Here is a 10,569-nt window from a genome sequence, read left to right as displayed (position 1 = left end):
ATGTCTCAGGCAGAATGGCACAGTTAGAAATGGGGCCAGTCAGCCTGAGAAATTAGGTCCTCAACTGGAGGTCAAGGCCAATGTCCCTATAATCCTGTTAAAACAAGAGGAGAAAAGAAAGGAACTCAGACTTTTCTGGGGTTCTTGGATATTAGAGCCCACATAACAATACTTCCAAGTCCCCTTATGGGAAAAATTAAACTGATGACCTCAGGAGATTTGGGGACAAATATGTGACTCACAGTACTTATTTGCTTATGCTTGGGGTCCTTTGAGCCATTTCAGGTGCCAGTGACTGGTTCCCATAGCTGAGTACATGAGAGTTGTGAGACAAAGTAGCAAACATCATGCACCCCTTAAATATATACACCTACTATGTGCCCACAAACACACACACACAAAAAGAAGCCATGTGTATTAGTCAGGATTCTCTAGAGGGACAGAACTAATAGGCGATATATATATATATATATATATCGCCTATTTTACATTTATGTATCGCCTATTATATACATATATCTCGCCTATTATATATATAGGAGTTTATTAAAGAGTATTAAAGTAATACAGTCACCAGGTCCCACAATAGGCTGTCTGCAAACTGAGGAGCAAGGAAGCCAGACTGACTCCCAGAGCTGAAGAACTTGAAGTCCCATGTTCGAGGGCAGGAAGCATTCAGCACAGGAGAAAGATGTAGGCTGGGAGGCTAAGCCAGTCTAGTCTTTTCACGTTCTGCCTGCGTTTATCCTAGCCATGCTGGCAGCTGATTAGATTGTGTCCACCCAGATTAAGGCTGAGCCTGTCTTTTCCAGTTCACTGACTCAAACGTTAGTCTCAGCAACACCTTCACAGGTGGAATCAATACTTTGCATCCTTCAATCCAATCAAGTTGACACTCAGTAGTAACCATCACACCGTGTTTGCTCATTTCTGCTTTCCAGCATGATGTCACAAAGCCCCTGACTCTGTGATGATGTGCAGCTCTCAGACGCTTTAAAGACAAAACAGGATAGACCACTCCCACCCCCATGCCTCTTGCCCTAGTCACTGTATTCCTTAGAAGATAAATAATCCTAGTCCTTTCCTTTTCTACACATAAGATAATATCTGACAGGGTTAGTGATTATGCCTCTGTAATCTAGAGCCAGATGTACTCTTACACCCAAACCTTGATCTGATTCTGCTGTAATATAACTTCTGAACAAGTTTAATACAATTTTACATGTACTAAACCCTCACCATGTCTATATAAGCATTGGGCTAAAATACGATGCCAAACAGTCTAAAAAAAACCCTCCACAGGGCCGCGCCCAGGCTATAGGCCTCGGTCTATAGTCCTCAATAAAACTTATAAATAAAACCCACTGTAACTCTTTAAAAGCTTTTTTTTTTCTTTAGTTGACATACGCATTGACACTTTGGCTGCTTGTGGAACAGAATATCACTACATCATAGCCAAGAATTCAAGCCTAACAGTGGAATATGTCCACTTCAGCCTGCCACCCAAGTCCCAAGTTTATTCCACAAAAGCAGTACTGCAAGCTAAGTGGAAAATAGGATATTATTTTGCTAATTCAGGCCTTGCTACACACTACACTATCATAATGTAACAGCCCCTTTTGGCTGGTCAAAAAGGCCTTTGGGGCACGGAGAGTAACAATGGACTGTCCAGGCTGAATGCCAGAGTCACTTGGGCAGGAGGCCAAAAAGGTATTCCAGAGACAGTGAAATAAATATTTTTAACCCTGGAGGCACTCACTAATTAAAAGGAGGCCCAATAGCTGGCAGGCATCTTTGGGTACTAGAGACAGTATATACCCCACCTGGGTGTTCTGTTGGTCCCCTTAGTCAGGTGACCAGCAAAGCTACCAACTTTAAGTGAAACCCTTTGCAGCAGCAGGCTTTGGAAGCCATTCAATGAGTTGTGGCCCAGGCACTGACTTTAAAAGCTTTAAAGCCTGCTACCCTGATGAAATGACGTGTGCATAACCACTCTGCATGTGGATTGGAGTCTGTGGCAACAGAAAACTGCCACTGGGGTGTACGAGCCTCTTGGAGTTTGGACATGTAAGTTGCCTGAGGCCGCCCCCAGATACACCTCTTTTGAATGACAACTCCTTGCTTGCCATTGGACACTAAAGGAGACTGAGCATCTTGTGATTGAACTGCCACAAAAGACACTGCAACTTGAACTGCCCATTCTCACCTGGGCACTCACAAACCTTGCCAATGAAATTGGACAGGCTCAATACAGCTCAATGATCAAATGGATAGGATACATTCAAAAGATTGGGCCTAGCAGCCAAGGGACCAGTAGGCTCCGTGAGCAAGTGGCTAACTTGCCAGAAGGGACTAAGCAACGTGTAGGGGATGTTTTGGATCCTCCTATGGATACCTGGGGCCCAAGACTCAGACATGTGCCTACTGACAGTATGACATGGCTTGTTTACTGATGGCTGTGCCAAGTGGCAAGCAGGCAGGGTTCCCTGGGCTGTGGCAGCCATCTAGCCAGGGGATAGCTATCTCATGACTGAGACTGGACATGGGCATTTTGAACAATGGGCCAAACTTCATGCAGTGGTGATAGCCACATAGACTTCCTCTACCACCCTATCTTGCTACATTTTCACTGACTCATCAGCTGTTGCCAACAATCTAGACATCTCGTCAGAAGAAAGGCAACAAAGTGGATGGATTATTAAAGGACAAGTATTATTACAATAACTTGCTGTCTGGAATGGGAAAGTATATATGTCACTCATGTGGAGGCTGGGACTAACATAGCTTCTCTTAAAAGGAACACATGTCATGTTTTTGATTACTCCATGGAACTTCACTCTGACCAAGGAATGGTTACCACCCAAGTAACACAACAATGTGTGCATTATCCTACAATACAATGGACTTTCCATACACTTTGTCATCCTCAGGCCAATAGAGCTGTTGAATGGTGGCGGAGCCAACTCACAAAACAACTGAAGAAATGACATCAAGATGGCCTGCTAATGGAGTGACAACCCCTTCTGACTAGAGCAATGTGGTCACTAAACACTGCACTCTAATGCAAGGGAAACATGGTACTGCAGCTCAAGTTGACAGAGCTTGGTGGACATGGAGGTGGACTAAGTAGCTGCCTGGAGCTTGACAGAGATGCAGAGCTTGGTGGAAGTGGAGGTGGACTAAGTAGCTGCCTGATTAGGCTGTGCCTGCAAAATCCCAATTCCAGTGTTCCCAACTATGATTTTTCTTCTTCCCCTTTAGAGTGCATGTCCTGGAGGGTGGTTTGCAGTTTAGGCCACCCTAGCACCCCAGGCAAGGCTTCCTAACTTCAATCTAAAGGTGATACTTCTCCTGGGTTCCTCTCCTCTATGGGATTCCACAGAGGTGGAGAACAAGACCAAGGAATACCAGGATGCTAGGGTTCCTCTGGAGGCAGGGAGTGTTTAATCCTTCCAGTATAGTGGATGTTATCAGACATGTCAAGTTAATACAGGATATAACCTCCCTTCCTAGGCTGGATGACAGAGGCCCAAAGGTCTGGGTCAAGCAACAAGAATAACGAGTGATCACAGAGGTATTAGCCTTGGGACTGGGGCAGACAGATGAGTTCAATACACCAACTCAGCCCAACCCTTATGCAATAGGTAGGGGATACCTGAGATCCTGGGAGGGGTAGAGGGGTGGGGAACTAACGTGTTAATCTGCCTTTTCCATGAGGACAGGGTAGTACAGGCCTAGAAATATAATATCATTTTTAGGTTCTCCCAGACTGTGGCAATGTGGATAATCGATAAAGTGTTAGATCTTTTGTTTGGGCCTCATTCTGTCACAGACCACAGTTACCTGCCAGTGATAAAACCACAGCAGTATTCCTTAATGCCACGCTGTATACTAACAAAACCTGAGCAGCCCTGGCTTATTGAATGAGGATCTGGTACCTGTTGCATGGGAGAGAGCAGTAGGTTCTCTGTTTTAACTTATAACTGACTGTGTGACAAAATATCACAACTATAACTAAACAGAATCTTGGTGGGCTTGTGCTTTGATGCACTAAGCTCCTCTGATTACATAGATCAGAAATGTTCCAGTGGTAATGAAGAAAACAAGAACCGGACCAGTGCCAGTCCTCTGCATAGGAGTTTCATGAACAATATTATATGAAGGAAACTGGGCTCATGCAACTATGCCATCAATGAGACTTGGCTGGGAAATGTCAATGCCTCTTTACCAGTGAGTGGCTCACTGAACAAAGCAACAAAGAAAGGGGTGCTGTGTGTGCCCAAGTGTTGCATCTCTCTCTGCAGGTGGCTAGGGATGGCCTAGATCCAGGATGGACAATGCCATGCCTGTAAAGCTGGTAGCTGGTGGGATCCTGCACATTGGGTGTACTAGGGGTGCCCCTAGATATCACCCTGGGAAGGAGATGCTCCATAGGGCCAGTGGCCTTAAGCTTTTACACAGGCTTACTAGGAACCCACCAGGAGGTGGGATTGACTTTGGGTTTATGTCCTTTATTAGATCTTTGATGTCACACATGAGTTGGTACTCATGAAAAAGTAGTAAGAACCCTTCCTCTGACCATGCAGATATTGCCTTTCCACTGCCACTGTCTTGGAGGCCCTAGACATCCCCCAGATTCCTCAGGAAAGTTGTTTTAGACAATGGAATTCCTCAAGACTTTCTTTTAGCCCAATTGAGAGGAGTGTATGTGATTGGCAATACCTACTGCTGTAGCTAGATAAACACCTTAGGTACAGTAGAGACATAAGTATAGGAGATCTGGAAGCAGGTCCACTAGCTACAAACAGTGGGGCTGTCTGATAATCCTTCTTTGCTTTTTTTTTTTTTTATAATTATTGTTTTTATTTTATTTTCCTGTGAAAACCAGAAAACCTGCTAAACAAATTCTGAAAGAGCTGTAACACTGTTACCATAATTCTTTTTTTTTATTATTATTATACTTTAGGTTTTAGGGTACATGTGCACAATGTGCAGGTTTGTTACGTATATATCCATGTGCCATGTTGGTTTGCTGCACCCATTAACTCGTCATTTAGCATTAGGTATATCTCCTAATGCTGTCCCTCCCCTCTCCCCCTACCCCACAACAGTCCCCGGAGTGTGATGTTCCCCTTCCTGTGTCCATGAGTTCTCATTGTTCAATTCCCACCTATGAGTGAGAACATGCGGTGTTTGGGTTTTTGTCCTTGCGATAGTTTACTGAGAATGATGTTTTCCAGTCTCATCCATGTCCCTACAAAGGACATGAACTCATCATTTTTTATGGCTGCATAGTGTTCCATTACCTGAGACACTGGGATCTTGGATTGGGTCACTGCCTCAGGCAGGTCTGGCTGTCCTGCTAATGGTGTAGTCCTTTGGGATCCAGTAAAGGATTTTCTGTCTGTTACTCAACAGTGTTGCACTAAGTTTGGGTCAGTCAAGGTGCTACATTAGTCTAGCTAGATAAACCTCTTCCTCCAGGTCCAGAGAGGTTGGTGGGCATATGAAATGGACTGACTTTGCTACGAGAGATGTCTGGCTAGAGGGGTAGACCTTAGGACAATTCCCCAGGAGGCCTTGGACATACATAGTTATCCCCATTTCTTGCTTGTAGTTCTCACAAATAACTGTAGAATGTGCTGGGAATGCAACATCTTGAGTTAGGGAGGAACTGCTCTGGTACAGCCTGGGCTTTACTCCTCCTTCCTGTGGAAGTGAGATATCCTTCAAAGCTTTGCCCAGTGATCATGCGGCCCCTGGGTTATATAACCCAGAATAGGCTGCCAGCTGTGTTTCCTCAGCTGCAGTGCAAGTGGGGCATGCTCCGTCGTGACTTTATTCACTCTGGGCAGCTTTGTTGAGGATTAGGTGGTCAGCTCACAATGAATCATAAGCTTCTTTTGTCCCTTGCTGTCTATCTGTAAGTAAAAATCTCCTTCATATATTGTGTGTGTGAGTGTGTTCTATCTCAACAGACTCAGGCAAATAGTAATTAGTGAACCTGCTTCACAGATGCTTAGAAGCTAAAAGGTTAAGCAGCGATGTCAGCACTATCAGGGAGCTGTGGAGACTGGAATTGAAGTTCAGAACCTTTCATGGGAGGCAGCTCAGGTAAACATCCAAGCAAAGTGATAAAGGAAGAAAACAATACGAAACTCATTACCCTCTGTGGGCTGCTTTCAAGCTTTAACTTCAGATCCTCCTGCTAGTTTTTACTTTTCAGAGTGTTTAAGTGGTTGTTTTTGGTTGTTGTTGTTTGTTTGTTTGTTTTTTGTAGTTTGTTCAGTTTTAGTTGTGAACAGTGCATTAGACAGATTCTAGTTGGCTTACTTCATCTTAGCAATCATCGAAAACTTAGATATTTTATCTTTAAAATTACAAACCAATATGGATTACTACAAACATCTATTAGAGCATTGCTATCTTTAAATATGATTCCCTAGATTGGGTGTGATACTTCTGTATTTTAGAAAGTTCCCCTGCCCCAATAAATCTAAAACGTCAGGTTAAAACCTCTCATTTCTTCTTTATTTGCCTAGTTCAGCCAATTTGACTCTCAGTTGGATCTTGAGAATCTCAGTGATGTTTCAGTTTGGAGGTCGGTTCAGAATAGCTTTCTATTCTAATTTTAATACCTCTATTATCCTAATAAAAGTGTTGTTGATGAAATAATTTTGAATATCTCAATAAAAATCTCAAGTGCCTACCAAATATTCTTTATTTATAAAGAAATATATATAAGTTGAAAGTTATATATAAAATATATAAGTTGAAAGCTTATATATTTTATACATTTTATATATCACGTAGTCTTTGAATGTGAAAAAAAATCAGTTAAAAGTATCAGTCGTATTTACAACAAAGATAGTAGCATGAGCCCCACCAGGGTCCTCTTAATCCCTGATTCCAAGTTCTCAGTGCAATGACCAATAGACGAGACAAATTAAAGAAGACCTACATCATGTCTGGGGGACAATGAAGTATACCTTCCACATACCAAATCGTTGAGCGTTTGTACTTGAGATAGTATTGATAACAACCAGTGCACCGAGTCAACCTGCAACTCTTTCTCCAAACAGATGTCATCATAACTGGCCCGTATTAGCAGAGGAAACCCTTCATATTTTGTAAGAAGATGTTGAGCAACAGGGCAGTTGGTGGAGAGTATGGAAACATATAAATACAGTTAACAGGGAAAAATATTTTTAAATAATATCGAGATCTAATTCTGCATCTCAAAAGGGTCTCCTCAGTATATGGGAAGTTAATAGAATGATACTAGCTTCTGAGTATTTTCTTCTGAGGTGTCTCCATATTATTTATAAAGAAGGTGACAAGTACTCAGGGTAAAAAACAAAACAAGAAAACCAGACCGTCCTCAGACTTTCCAATACTAAAAATCTGAGGGTGGTAAAACAACTGCTTCAGAATTTTGAGGGAAAAAGAAAATTTGTAACTTTAGCTTTTAATATAGCTAAGTTGTCTTTCACTTTGAAGGCAATAGACATATGTTCTTAGATGTTAAAAGATTGAGAACATATACCAACCTCCAACAAAATGGTTGTAAAAGAATTAAGTAGTTTCTTAGTTATAAAAATAGACTTTCCTTTGTCTTCAATCTTTAATCAGGGTTTTAGCGCTGTGGTAGAACACATAAAAAGTAAAAGTACTTTCATATTCAAGTGAAATTCATAGACTTTGATAAAGTTTGTCTTCCATTTGGTTTAAACATCACAACTTATATTTTTTGGTCCCTAAATAATATCTTGATTATGGTTGACTATCTCTGCAATACAGTAGGTAAGTATTGCTTCTGGTTCATATCTATCATGGGAGATTTAATGAATCACAAGGAGAAGATTTATTTTTAAGTGTTGACTTAAAAATGACTATGTCAGGGAATTAACAGGTGCATTAGCATCTTGATGTGGAAATCATTTCTGTTCTTTGTTTCCACTCATTGTTTCCAAGTTGTTTTTCTGTCATACCAAGGAGAGATTTCCTGAGGAAAAATAAAAGCCTTCTGATTGGATCAGGCTTACATGATGAATTATCATTTACATCTCTTCCAACTCAACAGGGAGAAAACAATTTTTTGTGTAGTGAGGTGGTGGCAGGCAAGAGAAGGAGTGTATACAGAGAGAGCATTCATTTTGATTCTGGTGCAGTGCACAGATGAAGAATATCCCACATGGAGTCTCTTCCAGCCTCTGCTTAAACATATAATGATTTTATTTTCTTGTGTGCCTGTTCCCTCTGCCTGTGGGAATAGGGAGAATGAAGAAAGATAATTGAGCTTATTCTTTCATTTGCAGCAAAACCCAAATATATACTTGAAGGGAAACAGGAACAGGTATTGTCATCTTATATATAACTACTCTCATTCTCAGTACTTAGAAAAGGCATGGCTGCTTTTGCCATAAATATTTTAAAGTTTCAGCGAGGCTCAGGGAGACGCAGCCTTCCCTGGCATGCAAGTGGCAGTATTTGTTTGAAGGACAAAACTGCATCATGCTTTTCTTGTGTGTGATGTGTGTGCATGTGAATAATTTCAAATGATTTCAACAGTATGGTATATCTCATGTTTTATGGTTTCCCCAGTGAAAGGCTGACAATACCCTTAAGATATTTTCTTCAGCCTTCTTCATTGCAATTTCATTTTATAAATAATTAACCTCCTTTCACATTAAATAATTTTTCAATATATGAAGTTTCCAAATGTCTAACACGAGTTAACAAAAGTATAGCATTTTTACCAGAAATAAATATAACTATATATGTCATTGGTACTCTAATTAATAGGATATTAAGGTAGTGTGTGTAGTATAAAGAGAGTAACTATAAAATATTTTGTGGCAAGTAAAATCTGGGGCATGCTAAATATTTAAATTCCTGTGAAGATCCAGGCCAAACAACCAGGACGATAATAAAAAAGTATGAAGCTTGTCACATGGAAAATGCCTCAAAAATAATATGAAGTTTAGGAGATATACCTAATGCTAAATGACGAGTTAATGGGTGCAGGAAATCAACATGGCACATGGATACATATGTAACAAACCTGCACATTGTGCACATGTACCCTAAAACCTAAAGTATAATAAAAAAATAATATGAAGTAATATTCTACCAAAGTCATGAAATTTTTTTTGGTCCCCAAACCTTCCATCTCTGGAATACATGGTATAAATAAAATTCTGATAACAATTATCATAGTGAAGCACATAACTTTGATTTAAATAAGTGATCCATTGAATTAAGTTTATGTAACTGGAACTATTTCAGGATATATAGGTGTAAAAGTTAATGTTCCTGTCCTTAAAATAATTATAATTTTGATGGATAAATAAATTATAAATACACATGTCAAAAGTTAAACAATATTAGCTTCAAATAAGAGTTTAGGTAATCCCTGGAATAGATGACATTTTAGTAAAATAAATTACAAATATGATAGCTATTATAGGAGAGTTCAGAAGATGGAAGAATATCTTCTATTTAAGCAAGATTATCTTGAGGAGGTGAAATTAAAAATAAACCTTATAAGTATATCCTTGAAGATGAGAACAGAGAAACATTCTAAGTAGTATATTAAAAATGAATCCATGTGGGTGATGTCAGAGTAAGGACCTCCAAAAATTTTCTCTTTCATTAAAGCAATAAAAACACTGGCAAAAAATGTTCAGTCAACTTTTTCAAAAAACACTCAAATTAAGAAAGACTTGCAGCAACCCAGGAAGTGTTTATTCACGAAAAATGGCTGAATCTAAGTAAAAACAGCGAGCTTTGTATCATTTTAACTTGCTCTATCCTATCTCCTTGTACAGCTCCGCAGTAGCTTTGAAAACAAGCAGCCCACAATCATGGTGACAGCCAGCAGTCTGGCAGACACTGGGATAGAAATATAATGTTGGATATTCTACAAAGCTTCATTCCCAGAAAATTGTGATTATTTACACTGTCTCCCAGTTCCTGGAAAACTCCACTTACAAGACTGCCTTTATTTGACCTGATTTTGGAGCTTGGGTAGTATTAACAGCTTTATCCTCAGGGGCATTGGTTAAAAAAAGAAAAAAAAAATCCATGGGCAAAGTTTAACATTATGGCTCTGTGAGACAGTAGATAACATTAGAGCCAAACTATAGAATTTGGCAATGATGAACTTAGGCAAAGTAAGATGTTTACAAGGTAAATCTTAAGAATGAGATGTTTATGAGGAGTTTGGAAAAGCTTTGACTTATTTCTAAAAATCTACATGGCTTGCTGCATGTGTGTACAGCTCTAGGTATGTCCAGAGTTGTGTGATTGCTCTGGAAAGATCTGAGAAAGTCCTAAGCTCTCACTTCTAATTAACCTTGAGCCTTTGTGCAAACAAGAAGTAAAGGTGAGCTGAGTGTTTAAGATGTATCTCAATACACATGCTAAGCTCCTTGGCAAAGATTAGTTCCACACATTTAAAAACACCTTTTTCTAATCATTAGCTGACCAAAACACCAACCAAGCAGAAATTTCAGTTGTCATACTTTGTACCATATTTTAAAAATTAACTCAAAATGGAACTAACTA

General features: G+C 40.0%; 1 non-coding gene across 1 annotated transcript; it reads right to left on the bottom strand.

Annotated features, from left to right (window-relative positions):
• Nucleotides 1-4,867: 4,867 nt before the first annotated feature.
• LOC115834550 lies at nt 4,868-4,927 on the bottom strand. The gene has a single exon (XR_004029491.1). It is a non-coding gene; the product is annotated as a U7 small nuclear RNA (small nuclear RNA).
• Between the last annotated feature and the right edge of the window lie 5,642 nt (nt 4,928-10,569).

This window comes from Nomascus leucogenys, chromosome 3 (genome assembly GCF_006542625.1).
Source record: "Nomascus leucogenys isolate Asia chromosome 3, Asia_NLE_v1, whole genome shotgun sequence".
Classification (NCBI taxonomy): domain Eukaryota; kingdom Metazoa; phylum Chordata; class Mammalia; order Primates; family Hylobatidae; genus Nomascus; species Nomascus leucogenys.
Note: the sequence above shows the minus strand (reverse complement) of the source record. Positions and strands in the feature narration are given on the sequence as shown.